Source organism: Pyxicephalus adspersus, chromosome 1 (genome assembly GCF_032062135.1).
Source record: "Pyxicephalus adspersus chromosome 1, UCB_Pads_2.0, whole genome shotgun sequence".
Classification (NCBI taxonomy): domain Eukaryota; kingdom Metazoa; phylum Chordata; class Amphibia; order Anura; family Pyxicephalidae; genus Pyxicephalus; species Pyxicephalus adspersus.
In genome coordinates this window covers 135,140,435-135,167,764 of record NC_092858.1, presented here as the reverse complement: position 1 = coordinate 135,167,764, position 27,330 = coordinate 135,140,435, and the positions used below count along the sequence as shown (strand labels likewise).

The window sequence follows — 27,330 nt, the reverse complement described above, 5'->3', positions numbered from 1 at the left end:
CGTTTGACATCAGGCAGCCATCTTGGGATAAATAGATCAGTGTGGAACATGGCAGGTCGCTATGGATGGATGAATCCTCCATCAGGATCGTAGGACACTACACATTGCAGCGATGGATCCTGCAATGGATGCATTTCAATGACTCAATGAGACAGTGGGCCTGATTTATAAAAGCTCTCCAAGGCTGGAGAGGATACACTTTCCACAGTGAAGCTGGGTGCTCCAGCAAACCAGGAATGGATTTCTTAAAAGTCATTTGCTATTTGTTAGTAAATGTGTTCAATCATGGACCAGATTCATTCCAGGTTTGCTGAAACACCCAACTTCACTGTTTAAAGTCTTTCCTCTCCAGTCTTGGAGAGCATTGATGAATCAGGCCCATTGTGCAGGGTAGGACATAGGAAAGTTTGGCTTCAGGGAGACCACAGAAAATACTGTGAATGGTCTTTTCTTCTTGTTAAGTTTGACTTGTTGTCACACAAGATGGCAAACACTTGTCAAGGTCAGAATTGCCTAAAAAATGCCATTGTTGGCACAAACACCAGCCTGAAATGGCCCGTAGCTGTAATTTGTAATACAAACTTTGTATCTTGTTCTTTGATCATGTAATAACATATGTAATGCAATAATACATATACAAACAAAGACAAACTTAAAAAGATACAATGTTTAGTAAAAAAAAAAACAACAAAAAATAATGAAATTTAGGTAGCTCTGGCTTTTAACATTGTTACAAATGATCAGTGAGGAACAAAAGTTGCTGAACTGCATGTAATGTTCCTCATTTTGGCATTATTTTCTTCAGTAATACAAACACAAAACTGATTAAGTGAGTTCTCTACATCCCCTCTTCTATTTTCTTGTCATGTTGACTCATTTCCTTTTTCTTATTATTCTGAACAAGTCAGAACTCAATTTGACATAGCATTTTTCTTTTCACTGTGTGCCAAGGAAGAATAAGCACTGAAGGCCAATCCTGATATATTTCGCTGCCGGACTGGTAAGGCAATGACAAAAACAGAACATTCTTTAGATCCTTATATATTAATTCCAATATAAGATTGTTTATCTTACAACATTCATCAAAGTAAGGTATTTCAATGAACATGTTCTGGTTCCTATTCTTTCACTTTCACATGAGCCATAAATGACAGTTGTGGTTAGTAAACAGCCTGAGCGAGGATGTCTCTATTTATTTCTGGGCCCTGAATGGACTGCTATTTGATATCTTTGTAAAAAAAAAGATAACTTAATAATTACCCTGCAATTAGATTTAGGGTTGTGTCTGTTAGCACTGGCTATTTTTTTTAAACACATATAAAGCTTTTATTTGGTAAACTGTTTTAAACATGATTTTTAGGGTGTTGTTAGGAACCCAACAAACTTCAGGGAACAAAATTTTAATGGCATTTGCAGCATACTGTGACAAAAAATGATGTCTTTTACAACTTAAAATTCCCTTATGTGGCTGGAGTTGTCTTTTCATGTTAGTATTATGGTGCCACACTATCCTCTAAGCAAACTTTAAAACCATTGACACTCCCTCTACCAATAGTCTGGTTATAGCCCTGCTAGAAGGTCATGCCATTACCTATTACAGGTACAACCTACCGTACCGTACTAAAGCTTTATTCCAGCCGGCTAAAAAATCCACTTTTTATTCTCATCAACAGGTAGTGAAATTCTAATGCTTCTATAATCAAGTGGTGTAAGATTCAGTAAGATTCACTTACCTTGTTTCTTGTTCCAGCAGTTCTCTCTCCCCCCTACACAACAAAGCAACATCCCTTTACTAGTGGTGTGGCTGCCCCCTTTGCCATGTCATCATGCACATTGCAGGACGCGTGGTCTTGCATTGTACATGAGAAGGTTGAGGGCCCAACACCTGGGTTTGGTGCAGGATTAGAGAAGATAACTGGCTACTGGTCCAGAAAGTAATAGGATAGACTTTCCCTTTTAATCTCCCTAAAAAATATAAAGGCCAGGGAAAGGAAGTGATTTGAGTTGACTTTGTATGCTAAGTTTTTCTTTAAATGTTTTGTTTTAAAACAAAAACTGTAGGGGGTGTGGCTAGCCAAAGGCATCGTGAGCAATGCTTTCTAGGAGCTCCGATGCTGCCCTGCCTAATTTTTTCAGTCATCCAACCCCATCGCTGCCTTGCACCCCATGCCTAAACAAAAGAAGTCCAAGGGAGCGAGTAAGACACCCAGCAAATTGGGTTTGCTTAAGTTCTTCCCAACCGATTGCAACGAGACCACGGGACAGGCCTCAAGATGGTGCCCACATGTGCTTCAACCTCGCAGACAGACACTGCTGATCTTGCACTGGAAGACACTTCTTGCTCCTACCTAGGCTCTGGGGGACACTCACCTGCTTCATCATTTCCGGCCTCGCCTTGGTTACTGTCTGCAGCTAGATTTCCTGCGGGCTCTTCTTCCTTGCACCAGGCTCAGCACAACATCCGGAATCTTCTCCTCTTCATGCCGACTAAAGCAGACATGCAGGCCCTGGCTACTTGCATAGAAGACACCAAGAGGAGGGAGATGGAAACCCTCCAGCAACATATTACTGAGACTGACCGCAAAGTGTCGACTCTGGAGACGTCCTCCACACTGGCTGCTTTTCGCATTGACGCCTTAGAGGCCTCACAAATACAAGTAAGATCTTTACTTACCTTCAAAGCCCTGGGGGTGGATGACCAAGAGAACAGGGGATACCTTAATAACGTCAGAATTAGAGGCATACTAGAGGCCTCAACAAACCTAGATCTCAGGGCCACAACACAGCAATCTTAAATCTGGCACTGGATAGACCAGTTAGTGATCATATAGAGTTAGATTGTGTACATAGAGTTAGTCCAAGAAGGAGAAACACTAGTGACCATCCACAGGATGTCCTGTGTCAAGTTCACTACTACGAAGTAAAGGAACAAATCCTGTGCAAAGCTTGGCAGAAAGACCATATTGATTTTGATGAAGCACAGGCTCAGCTATTCCCAAATGTGTCAACCCAGAGCCTGCGTATGAGAAGGGTGCTGCGGCCTCTGCTGGATCTCATCCCTGCCCATGCAGCCAGTTGTCAATAGGATCACCCATTCCACTTGATCGTATCAGCATGCAATACTACCTTTGCTTTCTATAACCCGGATCAGTTGCCAGCCCTTTGTGAATTCCTTGGAGCCAATCCCATTCTGATACCGAATTGGCTGGAATGTTTGGGTGATCCAATGAATATTCCTTTTCGACCTGGAGTGTCCAGCGCTGTTAGGAGTCAAATGAGACCTGCCTCCTTACCAGCTGTCAGAGCTTCCAACTCCATGGCCTCAAATGTTATGAGCTCCTTGATTGAAAACCGGTAGCTTCTTCATTTTTCTCATTTTTTGCATCTTTTTCCTTTTGGATGCTGATCTTGCCATCTTGCAAATTTTTACGAACTGTTTGAACCACCTACAAAAAGTTTTACACATTTTACTCTGCCCTCCATCTGGTACCAAGCCCAACACTGGGCCTTACTGGCTGCAAGATCCGGCTAACCCCCAGAGATGGTGATATATAATTATACATCTCTTGTTTTTATCTTGCTGAGTTATACGAGGTGCACTTTTCTATAAATAAGTATTGACATTTACCGGATAGGTCACTGTTACTATGTATGTGCTATGTATGTGCCACTGTTAGATGTTACTCAGTTTTTTGAGATGTTTTACCTTTTTCTATCCCTAGATGACATCTGACAGGCACATTTTGTGACACAATGGCTTAGTTTATATTATGGCTTAGTTTTATGAGGTACGATTTCTCCTTTAGCTTATTAATACTCTAAGACCAAGCTGGTATTTTGTTATTTTGCATGTGTTCAATCCCCCATATAACCAGACTACATATTGCTCAGTTTCATAAGGGAATTTTATCTGCTCTCTATATGTGCCAAATTTTTGTTGGGCTTATATTTAACTGTATTAGGTATTTTGTTTACACTACTTCCATGGCTGGTATTGTTCAGTTTTATTAAGTACAGTTTTATGAATGGTCAAAAATGATCAAAATTTGTTTGTATACATGCGAGATCAGTACACTGCTCAATTTTCTCAGTTCTATGAGATGTGCTTCTTTACCTTTTCTACTGTCATCATTATGTTAGGCCGCCACTCATCTGTTTGTATAAACACTATGGTCACGACACTATGGTCACTACGGTATAGTATTTCTAATGCTATACCGTCCTAAATGATGTGTTAACATTTCTGAGAAGGGTATTACTCTAATAGGTATGCCCTGTCAATTGATACACAGGTTTATGTTCAGTTACAGGAGGTACGCTTATTTGCCCCTATTTTTGGCACCCTTGGGACTGGGCAGCTCTCAAATGCATTTACATGTGATATCTTCTTATCCATAACACTTTAAATATTACTCAGTTTTATGAGGTGCGATCCCTTACCGTGGCTACCGATAATTTTATGTTCGGCCAATACTAAATTATATTTATGAATACTACAGTTATACTTTGTTTATTACGGCTCAGTTATATGATGTGCCTCTTTTCTTGTCCCACTTTTTAATTTATTCCCATTGGGTCGTTAATCTCCATATCTTTTATTATATTGTTATGGCCATGCTCCTAAGGGATGTCACATGTGCCCTTGCTGCATTTTGCAATCCCCTTGTCTTCAGGCCCTCCCTTGTTCCTACTAGTTTCTAGGATGCCTGGGTGGCCCCGGTTAGGCCTCTTGTTAGGTAAGAAATTACAAATTTTTTTACAAGAGCACTAGTTGGTTGACGTCTGGCCCATCCAGCCTCTAACGCCCATGACTACTCTTTCTACTCCCCGAGTGCATAAAACATACTCAAGAATTGATTCTTTCTAATTTCACACAGTGCCATCCCTCTAGTGCAAAAGTCAGACTTGACATGGAGTGATTTCCTTTTCAGCTCACGTCCCTGTCTCACTGTAGGTCACCTCCACTAAGACAGTGAACTGGAGGTTAAATGAATTGTTGCTGGATGTTCTGGGTGTTTCCACTATGATTGAACAGGAGCTCCAGGAATTTTTTATACAAAACACCACTTCAACTGTTAACCCTTTCTCTATGTGGGAGGCCCATAAATGCTATATTGGGGGCCTTTTTATCCAACAGAGTAGTAGGCTTAGGAAAGACCAGGCGTGAGCAACTTGTAAGCTTATTGCTGAACTACATCTCCTGGAAACTGGACACAAACAACAGCAATTGCTAGATATTGAAACATACTAAACATCTAGAGAAATATAAGCAAATCAATGCATTGAGCCGTGATAAGGCCAAATCACAGTTACTTAAATGTAGGCGATATTACTATAAACGCCAACCACTGTGGCAAGGCATTAGCATGCACCTTCAATGCCAAGCAAGCTTCAATGTAGATACTGAGTATAAAGAACGATGGAGGCATTGCGGTACACACTAACTCTCATATAGCAAGATCTTATCATAAGTTTTATAGCCACCTTTATATTATTTCTCTCTGACTCCAACGTCATGAGCTTAGATTCCAAGAAGACCAAAATTGTAGAATATTTCCACGAAGCTGGTCTTCCCAGCATCTCACCTGAAGTATTTGCACTGCTAGATAAATACATTACTTTGGAAGAACTGCAATTGGCAGTCTCAAGGGCAGTGTCTGGTAAAGCCCCCTGGCCCTGATGGGCTCACTTTAGCGTATTAAAAAAAATACTTGGGTATTCTTGGACCTCACATAGTAGATATCCTTAATGAAATTAAATTGTGCAGGGCCATCAATCCTCCCCGGATACCCTTTCAGAACACATTTCTGTAATTCTGAAATTAAAGACCCGCAATCATGTTCCAGTTATCAGCAATTTTCGCTCCTTAATTGTGATTTGAAATTATTTGCTGGCATTTTGGCTCACAGACTAGCTCTCATCCTGAATAGCATTATTCATCCAGATCAAAGTGGATTTCTCCCTACTCTTGAGGCAATACCATACGTACCATCTTGATAATACCATACGTACACTAAACTTATTAGACTATGCTCAGTCTCATAACATCAAACGGATGCTCCTTTCCACGGATGTGAAGAAGGCATTTGACAGGTTCGACTGGTCATTTTTGCACCTGACGGTATAGCATCTTGGTCTTCCACTGCATCATTTGTGGTGGATCCAGGCATTGTACTCTACCCCAACGGCACAAGTCAGGGTTAATGGAGAGCTATCACAGCCCTTTCAGATAATGAATGGAACGAGACAGGAATGTCCTATTTCTCGCTTACTTTTTCTTCTCACAATTGAGCCCCTTTTGCAGCACATACGTGCAAATGTAAATATTCAGAGTGTTTGCACAGGAGAGACCGAACACAAAATTGCTGCCTATGCTGACAACCTGCTCTTCTATGTCTCCTCTCCTACGACAACACTCCCAAACCTTTTAGAGGAACTCCAAACATACAAAAACCTGTCTAATTATAAAATTAATCTGCAGAAATCAGAGGCTTTAAATGTTACACTTCCTCGTATGGTGCAGAACTCAGTGTCACCAAGTCTTTCTTTTAAGTAGGCCACCTCCTCGATTAAATATTAGGGCACTCAAATTCCAGCACAACTCTCTCGAGTGATGGAATATAATTTTCTTCCCCTACTCAATATTATTCGGAAAGATCTCCAGAAATGGAGACAGAAAACAATTACTTGGTTTGGGAGATGTAACATTTTAAAGATGAACATTATACCAAGAATGTTCTATCTCTTGCAGGCCTTACCTGACCAGATCCCGTCCAACATTTTGTCCACTTTCCAGTCAGAATTTACAAAATTTATCTGGCACCCAGGTAACCCACAGCTGAGTGTCAGAGTGTTGAGACTTCCCAAGGCTTCTGGTGGGATAGCGTTTCCAGACCAAGTGCTTTACCATCAAGCGGTACATATTAGCAGGCTTATTGATTGGTGCACTAATCGCAACTCAAAGCTATGGGTGAACTTAGAGGATGACATGGTAGATTTCCCTATTGATACCTTATTTTGGGCACCTAATACTGCCAAGTCAAATGCATTTAAACATTCCCTGATTGGCCCCACTCTCACTGAACTTATAAAATGATTCAAGTCTAGTGGGGTTTAACCTTATCCCTCCCCGCTCTTTCAGATCATAGGTCACCCTGACTTTGCTACTAGTGTTAGTGACCCTGTTTTTAAGACCTGGCTTCAGAATGGTATTTCTTGTGGTAGAAATTTTATTAAGGATGGGTCTTGGATCTCCCTGCTAGTCTTGCAAGCTGATAATGGTCTACCAGTTTTAATTGCCTGTTGTCACATACAGCTCTTATATTTTCTTCTTTTGCCTCTTTTGGAATTGTTGTGTGCTTTTCAGTCGGCTACACGGTGTATGCTATCATTCACATATCTATGTCTACTTTCAGAGCAAGCCTCTGCTGCACCCGTCCCTTTGTACCCAAGTGGGAAGCAGATCAAGAGTTTCAGTTCACTGAGGCTCAACGTCATTAGATGTTGTTTTTCGGCCACAAAGCTTCCATCAGCAATAAATACCAAGAGATTAACCACAAGGTAATTTTGAGATGGTATAGAACTCTTAACAAAGTTAGCCAAAATGTTACCTCACACTGACGATTGGTGCTGGAGGTGTAAAGCAAAAATGGGTTCTCTACTGCATATATTCTGGGAGTGCCCGAAACTGTCTTCCTTTTGGCCACCTTTACCTACCCACTCACCTCATAAGATATCAAGGGTAGGTTGGAGTTGGTGTTGCTTCATGTCTCGGGCAATATAAATGATCCCTCCTTCGGCATATTTTGAATGCCACAAAGGCCTGCATAGCGTCCTGTTGGAAGGATCACAACCCTCCCACAGCAGCCCAATGGTTGAATAGAGTAGCTGATATCTACAAAATGGAAGATTTGATATCTGCTGGCTCTGATAATCTTGAAAAGTTTACTCAGACCTGGTTTTACTGGATCCAGTTCAGTACTACCCTGGAATACATAACTTTGACAAGCTGCCATGTAAATAGCCAGAATGGCTAACTTGTATGCCTCGTGTTTCTTGCAGCTCTTCCCTTTGTCTCCCAAACATTTGACTGGAGTGTAGCGTCTGTGGACTTACCCCCCCACCTTTTCCATTCCCATTACTTCTTTCTCCCCCCCTTTCTTCCTAGATCAGGGTGGGTTTTGTATTTGTTTTATTGTTCTTATGTTCTCCCTCAATGCTAAATATTTTGAAAATGTTTGAGGTACCGCTGGCTTTCATTGTTTTAACCAGTTTACGCTGTTTGACACTGTTGTGTAAGGAACTCAGCTTTCTAGTGAGCCCGCGGCATCCATGGGGATCACAGCAGCAGAGGGAGACGCTCGCAGCGTGTCCCTACCTGCAGGCGGAGGAATCCGTTTTAGGCGAACTACTGTTCGGTCAGGCGGCATCCCCAGGATCCCTATGGATGTAAACAGAGAAATTCTTGTTCTCAGCACTCCTGTGGATGTGCAAAGTAGGGCACGTCCCAGGGGTGCTGTGGGAAGAGGTGCGCGCGCTACCATGTGCACTCGGGTGGCTCGCCGCCGGGCGGGACATAGTTAGTTTGAATTTCCTGTGGCCAGTCAGCCGCAGGGGATACAGTTATCCTCCAATCAAATGGCGCCAGGTGGCGCAGGGTCATTGGGCACTCTGGCCATTTAAGGAGAACCTGTCCTGAACTCCATTGCCCGCTATAAGCCTCTGTGAGTACAGTGGGCCTGGGTGCGTTCTCTGTGTTGGTTCATATTAACCTGTTGTGTCGTTACCAATAACAAGCCAGTCTGATACCTGATTCTGCCTGAACTCCTTCTGCCCTGACTTTGGATTGTTTGTGACTACTCTCACCAGCTGCCTGCCCTGACGTCGGATTTTTCCTGACCTGCCTTTGCCTTACCCTTCTGTACCACGCCTATAGGACTGATCATCTGTGATTAACCCTTGCCTTGTTTTATGAGTACAAATAAAGCTTGACAAAAGGATTCTTGGAGTTGGCTGTGGTTTGTGTGCCCAGGCGCATTACAGTTGTATTTATGTTCTTTTAACCTTGACTTGATGTATTTTTGTATTATTTGTATGATGCTGGTTGCGTCTCAATAAAAAATGTAATTTGAAAAAACAAAAACTGTATAGATCTACAAAAAGATATATATATATATATATGTATTCAACCAAATAAATCAATTATGTGCAACCAATTAACTTAAAGTATAGACAGATATCTGAAATGCCCTTGACCCTTACAATTCACAGTTCTTTTAATTGAGGCAGACATTGAACTTGCAGTGCTAATTCAATGAATACTGCTGAGTATTTACCAGTAATTGAATTGACTGAAGTGGAAGGTGCCAGATTTATGGATGTGATTTGCTTCACAGACAATCATTTAAATGTTTATCTCTGCTTTAACTAGAAAATAAATTTGAAAGACAATTTTAAAGAAAAGCATTGCATGAACTTATATTTCATGGGAGATTATATTAGCTGTCAGGAAAAATTCAGAAAAATATTTGTACTATGATTTGGCTGTATGTCAGTTCTGGAATGTATTTATTCTTTTTTAAGTTTTGTATATAGAAACATTCAATGACCTAAACATACAGAAATATGATGGCAATTAAAGTTGCCAACAATGTTTTTTCCATGCCAAACTGTAAAAATGAAATTGAAAAAAATCTAAGATTAAGGTGAAAAGCAGGAAATGACTACTATCTTTAGGGTTATATATTTTAGACATAAATTCTAATTTAAGCAATGTCTATGGCAACAGGTAGATGCTTTTAGCTAAAAATTTTTGGGGGGGGGGGGGGTGATGGTGGCAAAAAATAATTAGCTAAGAAGAAAATTCCTATTATTCTCCAAGAAATGCAGTGCCAACAGCACATGCCTGCTCTGTTTTTATCTCCTTTCTTTCCAGAATTTAGGGTGACCCTGATAAACTGAACCATAAAGGATTTACACCTAGGATAGAATGTGAATAGTTTCCTTGTTTGCTGTGCCACTTCTTGGGAAAGAAATCAACAGCTTTACATTTTTCAGAAACCAAAACTACTTTCAGAAGTGTTGAATTCCTATTTCTTCACATAACTCTGAATACCAAACCCAGCCAGTTTACCACTATGTTTCTCCAAGCAACCCGATACTAGGACATATTCAATTTATTGGTAGGTAGAGATGGGAAGCTAAATCCCTAAGAATGACAGTGAGATTTCTATACAACTTTAAATAAGGAACATTGGTAAGTGAATAGCATAATCTCCTTCAGTAATTCAACCTCAATCTGTCAGCCTCATCTCTGAATCCAGTCTCATTACCTTGTTTCTATATCATCCACACATAGAAATATTGGAGGACTTTGGAGTATTAGTTATTATTTAGATATTTCATAATGCAGGGACTAAAAGCACTTTTCTGTATCTTGTGATTCCCAACAAGGTACCAGTGAACACCTCTGTAACATGTTCTATAAACTTGCACAGTTTGTTGGAAATAGTGAAAATGGTGGACAACTTCCAAAGGAATCAACATTCCTTTTGTCCTTGAAGGCAGATATAATTTTGTTACCTTTACTTTACAGTGATTTAAAGTATAGGCATCTAGAGACAAAAGTAATCAGACTGCTAAATATAAAAACATACTAAGATGTAACTGAATGAAACAGGAATATTATGGTAATGCTAATTGGAGTAAATAACAGTGATCACATTTATAGTGGCATAATCCCTCAATTATTTTGACTTTCAAAATTTAGATCAAATTACCTCATTAAAATTATTTTGTCCCATTAGCCTATTTAATATCTAAAATCTTGGAAGATTGCCAGTGCTTAAACCTTAAATTATCTGACCAGATTAGCATAAGCAAACGATGTAATTGACCTTTCTGTAGAGAAAATAGTTGTTTACATCTTAAGGAATAGAAACAGATTCAGAAAAAAATTGCAGTTTGCTACCTCCTGTATACTTATGTAAGGCAAACTGTGCATTGTGAAACTATAGTTTCAAACCTAAAAATTACAAACAGGTAGAATTTTTATTGAAGAAGGTACAAGAGATGTTGCTTCTGCAATAAAACATATTTACCTACTTATTTGCAATCTTGTGGCCGGCTCAGTTTAGGATCCCAGAGCATGACAAGTATCCCAGGAACCATGGGGTCAGGAGAAGGACCCCACTGGGGAGGGGGGGGGGGTTCACGGGCCAGAGCTGCGGACCATGTCTCCTGTATGGAATTGCAGGCTCATGACAGTGGATGGGTTGTCACTCTGAACACAATACGCCCACTCCTATCACAGGCTCAGACCTGCGATGGGAGAGTGGGCAGGTTCTGGTATCATTAGGTCACTCTGGGGGTAGTTTCTTCCCCTTTGAGTGACACATAGACAAGGGGGATAGTGGGGCAGGCACGTACCATGCCCCCGCTTATTTTTTTGCGACTACACCCCGGACGTTTAATATATGTACCATTTTACAAGTTTACAATTTTCAACAATTATGCAACAATTTACAAAAAATCTAATGTCCCAAAAGGGATTATGTTCATTTGAGTAATGTAATTCTTTTTACTGTCTTATATTAAGCAATTCTCCAATTATCCAGTTTAATTACTTTCTAATTGATATGTTGAATTTTGATAGAATTAGTGCCTAAAGTGTATTTAAACCAAAAACAAAGGGAAATACTAAGAGTCTGATTTATTAAAGCTCTTCAAGGCTGGTGAAGATAGACTGGGAGAACCTGGGTGCTCCAGCAAACATGGAATGGATCTGGTCCAGGATTGAAAACATTAACCAACTAATGGAAAATTATTTCTAAGCAATCTATTTAAGGTTTGTTGGATTGCCCAGGTTCTCTCATGATAGTCTATATTCACCAGTCTTGGAAAACTTTAATAAATCAGGCCCCAATGCTCAAACAACTTCTAATGTACTGAATTTTCATTTCCCCCAAAAATTGTTATTTATCATCATTGCCAAAAATCTATAATGTCCCTCAATGTTCTTACAATTGATAGCAGCACTGAAGATTTCTACTGTTTTTGTGATCTTCTTTTTATACTCTAGAACACACTGAGAAGGATACACTTTTAGCAGTGAAGCTGGGAGATCCAGCAAACCCTAAACAGATTTGGTCCAGGATTGAAAACATTTGCTCACAAAAAGCAAATCCATTCCAGGTTTGCTGGATCATCCAGCTTTACTGATGAAAGTGTATTCTCTCCAGCCTTGGGTCAGGGCCTAAGTAGGTAGCTTTAACGACTTGTAAGCTGCAAAATGGTAATTTTTTTGTTCTTGGGTTTGGTTATAAAGCAAACCTGAGTTCACTTAGGATTTACTTGCTGCCATATCTTATCACTTGCTGGAAATACCAAGAGGAAAGTGTCTCTCTACCCTATATCTCATGATGCAGTGCTAGATGCCTAAGCGGTCACTTAGGCTCATGTGTTGCCACTAGGGACATGAAGACCCAGCCATAGACCCAAACTAATTTGGGATTAAACACAAGGCCTTTTCTGAAAAAACAAAAAAAACAAGATGCTATGGGGATTTACTTTGAAAGCTCTATGAATACTGATTATCAACTTGTCCAGATCTAAAAAATGTGGTGGTAAGAAGTTATTTGAAAAGGACAGTTGTATTCAACATAACAATTTAATAAATTATATTATGTTATAATATACTGACAGTGTATTGCTCTTTATTTAAGATATTTGTGGTTATAAGTGTGACAGTCATAGATATTCTGCTTTGCCTTTCAAATGATCCAGCTCTTCAGATTCATCTTTTGTAAGTAAAATGAAATAGCCATGTGTCTCATTTCATTATACAGTCTGTATTCACAGTATTCCCAATTCTAGATGCAAATTGTCCAGCATTTATCTCTAATGAAATACCCAGTGAAGGAAATTATTGAGACTTTCCGATCCCGTAAGAGGTTATATCACTTTTCTCTGACTCTACTGATCCACTCCATCAGTTCTAACCTAATTCATACAAAGGACATTTAGAGAACAGTAAAGATGTTTTTTTTTGTGCTAGAAATGTTCTTCAGACATCGATGCAATTTGAAACCTGTGACACTGCGCTGATGTATAAAAATAGTTTTATAAAAGGATGTTCATATCACTGTAAAACAGAGCTAATTGACCTTTCTGCGGAAATGTTGCTCCACTGAACAAATGAATAATTATACTTTGCATTAGCTGATGTTTTGAGTGACATTTGGAAGGTTGTTTTTAATTCATTAATTTGAGGGCCATGTTGATTGAATGTTTTAATAATGCATTGTGGGCATCTTTTGATCTATATGTGAGCAATTAGGGAAAAAGCAGAGAATAAATGTTTTATTTCATTTTGAAGATGATGCTGTGTAAATAAGAGGAGGAAATTAGCGGACCTGTTAATAAAACCTGGGCCCTTCGGTGATGCCAGGACCTATCATCTCTGTATTCTTGCACAGCACCATCTTTGCCGCCAGATCCATGGTGGACGCCCATTAGAATGGTGATCCTCTTCTGTCATTGGATTGCCACTGATGATGTAACTACATGATACATGAAGGAGTTTTTCTACACTTGTACGTATTTTTTACAATGTCCAATATGCCAGCCCTAGATAAGATGGAAGAAACAAAAGATGGCCTTTCTTGGCATACCAATACGATTTACTTAAAACAAAAGTTTGCTAGTAAAAAGGTATCAAAACTAAACTAAGCAATACAAAAGAAATGTGATTTAGGCCAACATGCTACAAATGTGCTTGTAGGACCATGCTTTTCTTCTGCAGTGAAACTACTGCTTTGTCACTTTTCTTCTGCAGAAGCTGCTTAGATTTTGTCATGATGTATAGCATTATCAGTGAAAAGCTTCATCTTTATGTCTTTAGATGCACAATTTATTAATTGATATATAAAACTTCTCCAAGGCTGGAGAGGATAAACTTTCATCAATGAAGTTGGGTGGTCCAGCAAACCTGGAATAGATTTATTCAAAGTAATTTGCTATTTGCTAGCAAATGTTTTGAATCCTGGACCAGATCCATTCCAGGTTTGCTGGATCACCCAGCTTTACTAATGAAAGTGTATCCTCTCCAGCTTTGGAAAGCTTTAATAAATCAGGCCTATTGCTTGATTATTTAAAAGCCCCCATTTATCCATGCCATTATATATCTGGTAGCAGTCAGTCACATTTGACTGGACTTATTCTTGTAATGTTGAAGACATTCCACAAGTTTGCAAAAGCTCCAAAATGTCTTCGGCATTACAAGAATACGTCCAGACAAATGGGACTAACTACTACTAGATATATACTGAACCATTTAGCCAAGTGAATGAAAAATCAAAGCTTTCCAAGTGTATTTTCCTACTTAACAACTATATAAAATACATGTATTTTTAGACATTTAACCCACAAGTATTCCAAATAAACTATAGGTTTTAAATGGTCTGTTTTTAGAGGAGTTACTAAATTATATCCATGGAGACCATAGCCTAATGAACAGACCAAATACCAAATAAGCAAAATGTTGAAAAGTTTGGCTCAGAGTGGCTGCTATAGTATTGGCATTAGGGTAAAGAATAGAGGGATGATGACATGTTGCATCAGAGTGGCACATGTGCTAGAAGGAAAGTTTGTGCCTACACTTTGCCAACATCTGGTCAATTCTTTCTTTCTTTTATATAGCATAAATACAATGTGTGTACACGTAAAGAAATGCACCATCTACATTACAGCAGATCAATATTTTCTATATTATAAGTGCAATGCAGCACACAATGCATACATTGCTGTGGTGTCTTGGGGTACTATGTAAAATAATTGGCAATGCTACCACCACAGTAAATGTGTTGCCAATGCAATGAAAATGCATAGGTGTAAAAAAAGAGCTAACCATGCAACATTTTAGGTTACTCAATCTAAACAATCATGCAGCTAGAAAGTCAGATATTTTATTTATTTTTAAGATGAGTTTTTCAGAAAGTATTAAATCATTTGAAGCAGAGATTAGCAATGGTAGTTTAATCTCCTTTCCTAAATGAACCATAGTCAAGACTCAAATTTCAGTGTGTTGAGCAAAATTCTATGCATTCCCAAAAGTAGCCACCAGGCGGCTATCATCCTTACACCTGCAGCATTTACATCCTGGCACCATCAAGTGATTCTAATGTGTCTTCATGCAGATTAATTTAGCAAATCATGTGCTCATTTTCTCCATTCAGAAGACACTTGCACATAATGCAACACTGATCTTGCCATTTCAATCAATGCCACATTTTGTGTTAATGTCTTTCAAAGATACACAAGAACTTATTTCCTGTAGTAATTAGCATAGTCTTCGAAAAGACTGTAGCTCGCTAGGAGCCTTTATGGCCTTGGAAAATAATGCCTCTGTTTGTGCAAAGCATAACATGTGAATGCATTTTGGTATGCATTTAATTAGATTGTGTTATTTTATGCTGATGATACAACAAATGATACAACAAATATATGACACTTATAAAAATGTTAAAATTTTCTTTGAGTAAAAAGCAATAAAAATCTCAATTCAGTTCAATTTGATGGTTGTAGCTGTGTGATGATTCTATAAGTAGGTGGCACAGTTTTGTTGTAGTTATTGACATTATCTTAAGTAACCCCTTATCTTTGCCAGAATCCTCACCCAAACAATGATTTAATCAAATATTTATTACATAATAGGTAAATAAATACTTTACTGAGATCAAATAATTTCCCCATCAGGTGTTCTTTACCTCGTGAAAAATAGATAAGCAAACTAATTCCTGTGGCAGTCATTTGTCTCTGTTCTCGCCATTTAGTCAGCAGACAGGGGCAGAGATGGGGGCAATAGTTTTGAAGTTGACTTTTGAGTAAAAGTTAAAACTTCAATTAGAATTAAGGCAGTACAGGTTGCATGTTCTGGGGGAAAGACAACCTACTACATACCTTAATGTTAACATGCTTGCGAATGGGAAAGGATCACTGGTCACTTTTGGGCTTATGCAGAATCTTGGATATTCATATATAACTATGTGCAATTACTTATGAAAGATTAATGCTTGCATGCTACTTTGATTTAGACACTGCAGTTCAACCAACAATCTAATGTTAGGCATTGAGCGAGTGGCTGTCCATGCCCCCCTTCCTCCCATAGTAGTAAAAAATGTGTAAAATTAATGGTGGGTTAGAAATGGGAGTGTCCAGATCCACCATTAATTTTACATCATGTTGCAACCAAGCAATTATACAGGGAAACCTACTAATGCAATCAAACTCATGGTACCGACAAAAGATGAAGGACTTTCAAGAATTTTATTTCTTCATTTATTCATCAGATCACTAGTCTTCCAATAACCAGGCACTGAGCACCAACTCTGATGTGAGAACGTAAATCCCTATTCTTTTACCAAGTTGGCAACTGACACAGAGCGTGCCAATGCTTCAGAATGAACAAAAAGAACAAAAACATTCTAAAAAGGACACGTAACATACTTAGCAGTGCAGTACCCTGTAGTATGTATGTTGAGGTGCCATTTGGAATCAATGTATTTTCTAGTATTTTTAGTCCTAGTGTAATCAGGACCAATAGAATCAAACTTTTTTGGAAAATTTTGGTATATCTAGACCAGTCTTACCTAGTTTGTTTACTACATTTGAACCTTTAAAATACCCAAGAGGTTACTGGGAACCCAAGCTAAATTCAATTTATTGGGAGTAAAAGTGAAATAACATCTTAAATTGGAGGTGATTGCTAAGAATTACTGTGGCGATCAAAATTCCATCCCTGAAAACTTCATTAGTGTCATGCAGTTTGCTCTGCAACTATGCAGGCACCATCAAATGGGAGGTTAATTATCCACAACTTGAAGAACCCTTAACCTCTAGGGGAACCCTAGAATGTGTTCTCTCTAAAGAGATTCACCCTCTATGTTAGTGCTAGCACTTATTTTCAACAGGACAGGGAGAAATTCAGAAAATTTAGATTTTGACAGCTGTCACTGGAATAAAAATATTTAGAAAATATTCTAGTAGGAATATCTGTTTTAATGAAACGGTCCACTATCTACGAAGAATTGCAATCAAAGAAAAAAATGCATCAACTAAGTTTCTGCATAGACAAAAATAAAACAGACTGGGTTCTAACTTCCCCCTACCCCATCCTAAACAACACAACGTTTGACTGTAAATACTTTACCATGTCAATGAGGCATTTTTAATATTACAATCCCAAATATGCAATCATGTAGACACCTGTGAGAATTCCTATGGTAAATGGGGTACCGAGGCATCATGAAGGATAAACAAATTAGGTCTTTAGTCATTTGACAAACTCTTTCCAAATAAATCAACTCTGTTGTAGTAAATAATACGATTTCATGCTAACCCTTTGATTGCGGCTTACATTTACTACCAAATCACACGCTGTGAGAATTACTTCCAAAGTAACTTTCAAACTTTTAAACACAACACTGCTTCATTCTGCTCTCATAAATTATATGTAATGACTGGAGACAAATTAAACTTCATTATTCAAATTACTGAAATGGAGAGCACTAATGATACTGATACATCTTGGGAAGAATGATGCCTTAGTCATATTTATGGTATGTTATATTGATGTACTGTATCTGCAATCTAATTATGCTCCGGATATATTGTACGTTAAATGACAGTACTTATTTTTGGACATCTGGACCTGATGTAAAAATACACATTTGCAAAGTTTACTTTGCATAAAGAAGAGCACGTATGTTGAAGTTTTATCAAGCCAATTAACATCATTTAGGAAGTGCATAGTGAAATGAATACTAATTACAAGCACAAAAAGTGTACAGGCAAATTAGTAGTACAGCATTCTAAGACATGTGCAATGCACTTACAAGTATGCATTTATCATTTCTCCAAGGAGTTTAATATGCTAATGACATTCTACTAGAAAATGCAAAGAAATTATCATGTAAACATAAACTTTTGTAAAACATAATTTACATTTTCTTTACTACTTTCTTATACAGCAAGTTAGAATACTGTTTAGAGCGAAATAGGAAAAATCTACTCCAAAGATTTTAGAAAGCAGTGAGTGGAATAGTACTTATCTTAAAAACATTTCTTTTTACACTTTTGCTCACCTATTGACTGAATTACACTGAGGTTTGATACTGCTACCAATATATTTATGTATGCATGTAGACTGGTTACTTCTACATTACTTCAATATATATATATATATATCACTTCTATATAGAAACCAGTATTAGGCATGAAAACAGATTAAAAGTCACAAAGTATAAGGTACATTTGAAAAGAAAGAAGCTGTGTTTATGGAAATGGTTGGACTGCTACTATGCAAATAAATCAATGGTCGCCAACCGAAAATTTTGGTGGTCTGTGGCTCTTGACGGTGCACCACCGAGTGGGGTCAGGCGCACTGGCCAGAGCCATAGACCACGTCGCCAGTACAGTTCCCAGGCTCGGGGAAGTGGGCGGGCTGTGTCACTGGACACAAACCGACCACTCTCCCATTGCAGGCTCAGATCTGCGATGTTAGAGTGGGATGGGTTATGTCATAATGATGTCACGCTGGTGGAGGTTCCCCCCTTTAAATGACACCCAGGTCCCCGTGTATGCACGGTCGGGAGCTGGTGATTTTAGGTTTTTGCTGCTGCAAGTGTCATTGCTGGCGCCCAGCATAGGATTGTCGGCTCGATAAGCATTTCCTTAAACACTACATAAATGTTACTCTGATGATCAAAACTTCATTAGTATCATGCAGTTGGCTCTGCAACTTTGCAGACATCATCAAAAGGGAGGTCAGTCATCCACAGAATGGCTCGAGGAACCCATAACCACTGGGGGAACCCCATAACATGTTTGGACATGAGGAATTGACTTTTTCTGTTTGTGCTAGTAACTATTTTCATCAGTACAGGGAGAGATGCAGAAAATCCAGAATTTAATAGTTGTTACTGGAACAGAAATATTCAGGAAATTGTCTAGTAGAGACATACATTCCAATGACACTATTTACTATCGATGAAGAGTTTCCAAGAGATTTTCCTATACTTCCAGTACCTCTAAAACAGGAAGTAAGGCCAATGTTACCAATGGGACACAGATAAACAAAATTGGGTTCTACTTCTAACCATCCCTACACTCATCACAAAAACAAAACACAAAACTGATAAATTTTACAATGAAAGAGTCTATAGGCTATACTTTGTAAGGGTATTGTTAAAGATCCCACTAGTCAGTTAGCTTGTGTTAACAAAATGATCATATCAAGTCACATAGTAACTCACATAAACAATCTAATATGTAACTTGCATGCATGGTTATGTTACATGGTAACGTAACACATATGACAAAATAAATGTAATAAAATTTAGAAATTATTTACACTGGCATATCAGACAATGACTGAAAATAGGACCATTTACTGTTATTATGGGTTACAAACATACATACATTTTACTCCATACTCATTTCTTTTAAAAACCAGATCTCAGAGCACATTATATGTCCCTATATAAACTCTATAACTCTTAGAAGAAGTGTCAAGATTCTCTGTCATATCTGTTGTGGGAATTTTGTAATTGGATGTCAAAAATAATACCGCACATACTCAGTTGTTGACTATAATGCTACCCCCTGGAGTTCCCTTTCACAGCTTGGGCAAAAGGATCACATATCACTTTCAACCATTATCTGTGACATTTATGACAAAGGAAAAGGTTACACTGATAGATTATTTCTGCACAGGATTATCTAAAGGCATCAAAGCTATTTACTCTACGATCAGGCTGAGCAATGCTACTTTCTCTTTTACTGTGAAAGCATTTTCAGGTAAATAGATATTCTGAAGTTATGTGTATTTGCAGAAGAATAAAACAAGGTCTGAATTGGATTGACAATTGTAGTTTAACTGGTCGCAAACTTTGCAAGTTCACATAAAAGGGTAAAGGAAACCAGAATCAAAGAGTAGATGCAAAGTAACATAGTATAATAGAAGACAAACATTGCGCTAAAAATATATCTCAACAGCATGTCTCTTAAAGGATGGTCCAAAACCAGCATGAAAAAAGTTTCTGTATATTGTATTATATACTATTATGGTTTCAAAGCTATACAGAAGGCAGCGTGCCAGCATATTTATAAAAGTGGTGGTATTGGGGATTTTGCAGGTTATGAAAAGATTTCAGGTGGTAATGGTTCTGAACTGATCCGTGCATTTATCTGTTGATTACGTACTTTTTTGAGACAGCAGTAATTTTTTTGCTCATCTCAAGGGAATATCCAGCTGCCTATTGTTTTACAGATATATCTAGCTAGATTGACTGTGTTTAACTGTATACCTGTTCCATAAATGTGCATTCGAAGGATTTTGGCAGTTGGACAAGTGAGAAATCTGTTTTATGCATCGCTTATATGGAAATAGGTGTGTAGGAAATCTTGAGGGTCACAGTGGAATCTAGAGATTAGAAGCTGGGTTCAAATGTATTTCTAGACAAGTTGAACGCATGTGTAAGTCCAACACCACTTTACAAATTTTTTTAAAGCTTTACCTTACTGTTGGGAGAAATAAAATTGTACCGTATTACTCACTCTCACTATGCTCTGCCATTCACATCCTCCTCCACCACTGTTAACCAATCCTCTTCTTGCCTTAATGACACGATTCAATACATTTTATGTGAATCTAAGATGTTGATGAACCTACTTGGGGAATCTATTATCATGCAACCTGGACTCATGGTATAATATAGTTATGTACATCTCTCGAACTTCACAACGTCAATGACTTTTCTTGAAGCATTAAGCACCATGAACGCCTGGTAAAAAGGAGAAGCTAAATGAAGAGAACTCGCAAGAGTTCTCTTCAAATGAAGGAATACTTTAATGCGCGGAAAGGGAACATTGGAAAGGGTGATAGGCTTTGGGTAGCTAAAAAGCCACAAATGGCCTTTAGGAATGTGGTTACTTGATAACACAACTGTTTCAGCTTTTACAGAATTTATTTAATAGGATTCATAATAGCACATTTTTTAGCTGTTTTAATAATCTTGAAACAAAATGTAACTAGGTGATACAAGGCATTTGACCATATTTGGTGCATATAACATACTAATATACTGTATTATATGGAAACCTGCCTAGAACCAACTTTAGGAACCTCTTAAAATGACAAACCTGTTTACTGTCCATTATATTTTTGTAACCACTTTGCCATAATGCTGTCTTCACCTACTGTGTATCATCTTGTACGGGATAACTCATGTTGTAAAGATCAATACATATGATCATTATGACATGGCATATGATTATTTGGGATGTGATCTCTTTTAACACAAATGAAAACTGCAAGGAGCTCCGGAATAGCAGGGTAATAAACAATTAATAAAAACTATCAGCAACTTTTGCTTATTAAGTAAAACTATTCTGATTTCTCAGTATGGGCTTGTGAACTTTGCCGTTGATGTGGTAAATCATTGTTTCATTGTTGTCTACTTAATGTAATGTAGAGAAAATAAAATTGTAAAGAATAAGAATACCCAACACTCCCACACTTTCCTCTTCCTCACTAAAGCACAGGCTCCTCTCTCCTGCACATGTGGGCCTTTCTAACCCTGGGCGTACCTGCTCTTCAAAGTTTTAACAGTTTTGCCCATGCCACCCCCCAATCAGGAAATAGCCTCTTAATCATCCATGGCTAGTTAGCTAGCTCAGACACAGCACTCAGAGTCTGTGCAATGTGTCCCACTAGTGCCGAGCCTTTAGATTTGCTGAGCTAGTTCCCGTACACCTGTTAATTAATTCAGTGTTTCCTCTGTCCAGCTCCTGTGTTGTTTCCCAGCCATTTACCTTGTGCTGTTCCAGTGTTCCCCTCTGTCTGTGGATATTACTGCGTCACCTGTGCCTCCTGATGCTTCCAATGTCTCCTGTGTTCCCTGTGTCTGCAGTGGCCCCTGGTGTCTATTTCCTGGATCCCTGGTATTTGACCCCTGGTTCGTGACCTAACCTCTTTTGCTTACTGCATGCCTTCACCCCAGACTTCCTTGGCAATTCTTCTGCTTTGTGATTTGGTACCATGTATCCTCCTGCCCACCCTGGTGTGCCCATGGACCGCAACCTTGAGGTAACCAGCAGTGCAACATCCTCACTACTAGAGGCTCTGGAGAAGACTTGGTTACTGCTTAGACTGTACGCCTTGGCCCTTCTCAGGGCTCACACCAATTTTGTGCAAGCCGTAGCACCACTACTGAAATTTTTGGGAAAAAACATACAGGTCCTTAATACTGTGTTCTCTGAAATATTAGTATTCATGCAAATAAAGCATTGTAATATCCCATGTTAAGAATGCCGTTGCAGGGTCAATGAGATCCAATGTATGAAGGACTTGACTTCCTCCATCTGGGGGACAAATAGGAAATTCTTTAAAACATGGTTTTACTAGTCTCAATTCACTGAGTATGGCTGCTGTACGGACTAGATATGTCCTGTTACTTTTGATACTCAGACATGTGGCTATACTTTTAATATGGTATTAAGCACTGCCCTGAGCCAGAAACCATGCACACTCCCTGTCCTACCCCCAACTAGTAGCCAAGCCCTCCTTGACTTAACACCAAACTCACATCATTCATAATCTCATAGATCTATGATGCAATCCATTAGGATCGCAGTTCTGTAATTACACAGCTCCATGGTATTAGCGGGGTCACTTTTACCTAATGTTCCCACATTTTATACAAGGATTGTAATTGTTTTTATGCTGATGTTGTTCATGGTTATAATATGTTATTTACTGGTTGTAACTTGTAAACATATGTGTACCTAACCGGATGACCCCTGATGTTTGTAACCCTTATTCCCTCTTTCCTCTTTGGTTTATGTATAACAGGAAAACTTCATTGTACCCTCCCCGCCCAGACTCTTTCTCTCTTATACCCCTTTCCCTGTTAATGAAATCTATAAATAAAAAATTGAAAAAGAATGTCTTTACATTTTGCATGTGCAATATTTATTTCTCCACTTAATGGTGCCTGTCCGATGGAAGACATCATATTGGTATTGAAGGTTTTCCCCTGACCTTTTTTACAATTTAAAGCTGTGATCATAAACAGTTCAGTAGAAGTAAGTCAGTGGAATGTAAATCTGCTCAGGAGCATAGCTAAACTACTAGTAATGTCAACTGTGACAACCGGTGCCACTGCTCTGGATTCCCAACCCAAGGACAGGAAGCAAAGGAGCTCTAAGCATAGCAAGTACATTTGAAGTAATGCTATGAATAGACGTTCAATGGGAAGATTACTAGTCTTTTTCAACAATAAACTGAAGTATGGAAAGTGAATGGGAGCTGTGGCTATTGATGTATCTCAAGACTTCTCCTGTGTTGGTGGCATCAACCGTTTATGACTGGTACCTTCATGGGGATCATGGGGAGTCGGCATTAAATAAAACCTTCCAAACCGTTTATAACACAATAGTATACAATAGTGAGTTTGTGTTATTTTTACATGCACACAGGTTTATCTGTTTTGCCTCAACAGTTTTTCCACCGGGACACTCCTCCCCATGTCTTTTATATGCCACTGGATTTGCCTTATTGGCTCAAATTCCAAATTCTTTTGCAATGTATTGAATAATAAATTTTCACTTCCATGGGAGGTATAGAATTTCATACATATTTGCAGACAAGGCAACGGGTAAAAAAGCCCTGTAGAAGGTGCTCCTCCAGCACTAGTGCCCTTGGCCATCTGCTTGCCATGCTTAGTGATAAATGAAGCCCTCATCTGTAAAAGATGTACCCTTCTGGAAAAGTCTATTAATCTGATGCAGGTTGGCTAGGATCTGTAGTCTTGATATTAGAGGTAATAAAACTTGTTGATCTTTAATTTAAAAAAAAAAAAAAAAAGCAGTCAGAATTATTTAGTTGACTTTAGTCATTGGTCTTCCTTTTAGTAGTATTGTTTTAGGGCTTTGTGTAATATTTTAATGTACAAATGTGCATATGTTTATTATAATATATCTCTGCTTTAATATTAAACACTGATATTTCAAAAGCAAAATAGACTTCCTAAAAATATCCAGTATGTTATATAAAAAGATATAATCAAAACTTCATTACTTTTATATCTGAGCAATGAAGAAACCACTAATACAATCCGGAAGCTACAGAGAACATCAAGATGGATGAGTGGGCAGAAAAGGTTTAATTAGATGTTAAATTATGTTAAGTAAAGGCTTAATAGCACAGTCAGTGATTAAAAATAGCTGCAAAGGGATAGATCTTCTAAAAGGCATTATAGCTTAGTCTGTAGAAATGCCTGTTTTTAACATGTTCAAAGTCTGTGGGTGGATAGGAAGAGATCTATCAAAAAAATTTTGCTTAATTGTTTTCAACCAAGTTACATAGAATTCGTACAATTATAAATATTTTACCACTATGCATTGAATGAATTACATAAATAATTTTTATGAATTAGGATCTATAAATGGGCTTTTACATCCTTCATAAATGAAGCTGAATGATAACTACCAGTACTTAGGACCAGAGAGAACACCAACCTCATCCAACAAATGCCTAGTCTATTGACAGCCGGCCCACTGGTACGCAGTGGGCAAAAATAGCTCTAGCAAGATTATCTGCACAAACGTCTTCTACAAGGTAAGTTTAGTGAAGTAAACATTTTCCAAAAGAAACATTGTGATGTTTTCAAGTCACAATAGCTCTTATCAAACCACATGATGTGTCTAGTCGCTGCAAGGTCAAAAGTGAAATTAGCAAAGATGTAAATAGTAATAAAAGCCTGTTTAGAAATTCCAAAACCAAGTTCTGTGTGGCAAAAATGAATCTAATGGCAGGCAATAGTGCCCAGTCTCTTTAAAACTTTTAAAAGGAATGCAAAAGGTGATCTTCATTTGAGACTGATTTTAAATCATTTTAAATTGTAAATAATGTTTTAAGGCCTATGATAAAGCTGTCACATATTAAAAAGCAGTGGACCTGATCAGTGTACAAGATCTGATATTTGAAACAAACATCATTTTTTTTTTGCCATAAGTTATCCTGTAGCCTTTGCTTACTGTTTACGTATGGGGTGCTAAATTTTCTGACGTACTATTCTAGTCAAATATATCCTGTCCTAACAAATGATTTTAATTTACTATAATAATATACTGCTATACTGTCTATAATGTTTTATTCTGGGTTAAATGATTCCCATGATTGTGTAATCCACTATCTTCGAGTACAGGGATTCATGAACCTGTGTCTTTGGGGGCAGCATCACTACAACCTGTCCTCACTATACAATGCAGGGAATGGTGCTGACATCATTACATCAATATCACTATCCTACTAATGCCAGTGAAAAGGAATTGGAGCCTACATGCCATGTGTTGGCCTGAAAATATCTGAAAAATTACCTAGAGTTTTCTAGTGACAAAGCTAACATATCAGAAAAAGACCATTTATTTTTAAAATTGTTTTTTTCAGAGACCAATGAGATTTGTAAAAAAAAACAGTAACAACGTTAATAAAAATATTGACCCAATTTATTAAAGCAAGAATAGAGAAGGTAGGCTCTCATGGGAGGACCACGGTAATCTAGCAAACCTGGAATGGATTTCAGTTCTGGGCCAGATCCATTCCATTGCTAGATCACCCATGTTTTTCTATAATAGTTCATCTTATTCTGTCTATATATATATGGAACCACTCCATTCACTGTCTTATAGACCTCTATTGCAATGTGGTGCAAAGTAGATTGCCTTATTGTTTACGAGCATATAGAAAGACCTGTAAGGGATAATAAACAGAGAGGCTACATGAGAAGTAGGAGGAATTGACAAAAGAATGGAGTAACTCTGGAAGTTGTCTATATAACAATTAAGGGAGTCTTACCTGAGTGACGGAAACTGGTTAGATGGTAGGCTGGAACCACAAGGGAAGGGACAAGATGCTGATTGGAAGTCATTCTAAACAGGTTGACTGGTGAGAAAAATTGTCCCACTCAAACTCTCTTATTTCGTTATTTATTATCAGGATCAAAGGGGTATATGTTACTTGTCACAATAGCTTTACATAATTGGGGATCTTTAGAGTTTATGGAACATTTTACATCTTTATAAATCCTGGCCAATCAGGTTAGGCAATTAAAATGGGTTGTTATTGGTTCTACCAGAGTCTGGATCCCTTGGTGGAAGGCAGTGGAAGATACTCACTGTTTAAATATTGACTGTTATATTATATAACATTATTATTGTGGCCAATGTCAAATCAATGTCAGGCAGTCCAAGAATATTTGGGGTAAAATTGGTGAGAAAGACATAATTAAATCCACCAGTCAAGTATGCTATGGTATGGTATGGTTAGTTGCCACACAACTAACATAATTTAGAGAATATCTAGTGGCTAGCTTTGATATTTTAGGCAGATTAGTGCTAGTTATTGAATAGTGGTCTAGATAGATCCAACTCTTGTAAACTCATGTTTCAAACATGAATTGGTATTTGTTAGTGTTGTCTATTTTAAAGTATCCTAATAAATCAAGTTATTACAAAAATAAAAATTATTACGCACTTTTAAAACTATCAAGACAGTACTAATTGTACAGTTCTGTGCAATATTGTACATGTGGCTTTCAGTGATAAACTAACAAATTAAAAAAAAAGCTTTTATGTAAATGCAATATGCTTTCTTGTAAGGAGTTCAAAGGCTAATTCACTGTCATCACTAATAAGGGAAATACAGCATACACTACATGTGTTTGTGCCTTCATTTACAGTGAGTCATTAAAGGTGCAACTTAATTCCTGCAATCATTTATTTCCATTAATTACCTATCAACCATGTATTTATTTAATTATAGAAAAGTTAAATGATTCTCAATTAGCTAGTGTGACAGACACTGTAATATGTAGAAGCTCAAAAGAGACAAACTTAATTGTTCTGTACTCCGTCCATCAAAAAATAGTCAATGATATTATTATTTGTATTATTACTAGTTATTCCTTTTTGATCATTAACATCTTTATGAGAATAACACTTCTACCAGATGTGCCCGCTATACGTTTCTGTATATACAATTTGGTATATGAATATGTTGTGGTTTTCAATACCAAATCAACACATATTTTAACACAAATTTATAAGAGATATAATGAGCCTGATTAATAAAAGCTCTCCAAGGCTGGAGAGGATAAACTTTCATCAGTGAACCTGGGTGATCCAGCAAACCTGGAACAGATTTCCTAAAGTTATTTGCTATTTGTTAGCAATTGTTTTCAATCCTGAACCAGATCCATTACGGATTTTTTT

The 27,330-nt window shown here is 37.9% G+C and overlaps 1 long non-coding RNA gene across 1 annotated transcript in view; it reads left to right on the top strand.

Annotated features, from left to right (window-relative positions):
• The first annotated feature begins 903 nt into the window (after positions 1–903).
• The window catches only part of LOC140322644 (uncharacterized), a 56,698-nt gene continuing 30,271 nt past the window's right edge, over positions 904–27,330 (top strand). Inside the window, exon 1 of the long non-coding RNA XR_011919214.1 lies at positions 904–1,000. This is a non-coding gene — a long non-coding RNA (uncharacterized lncRNA). The remainder of the gene's footprint in view (positions 1,001–27,330) is intronic.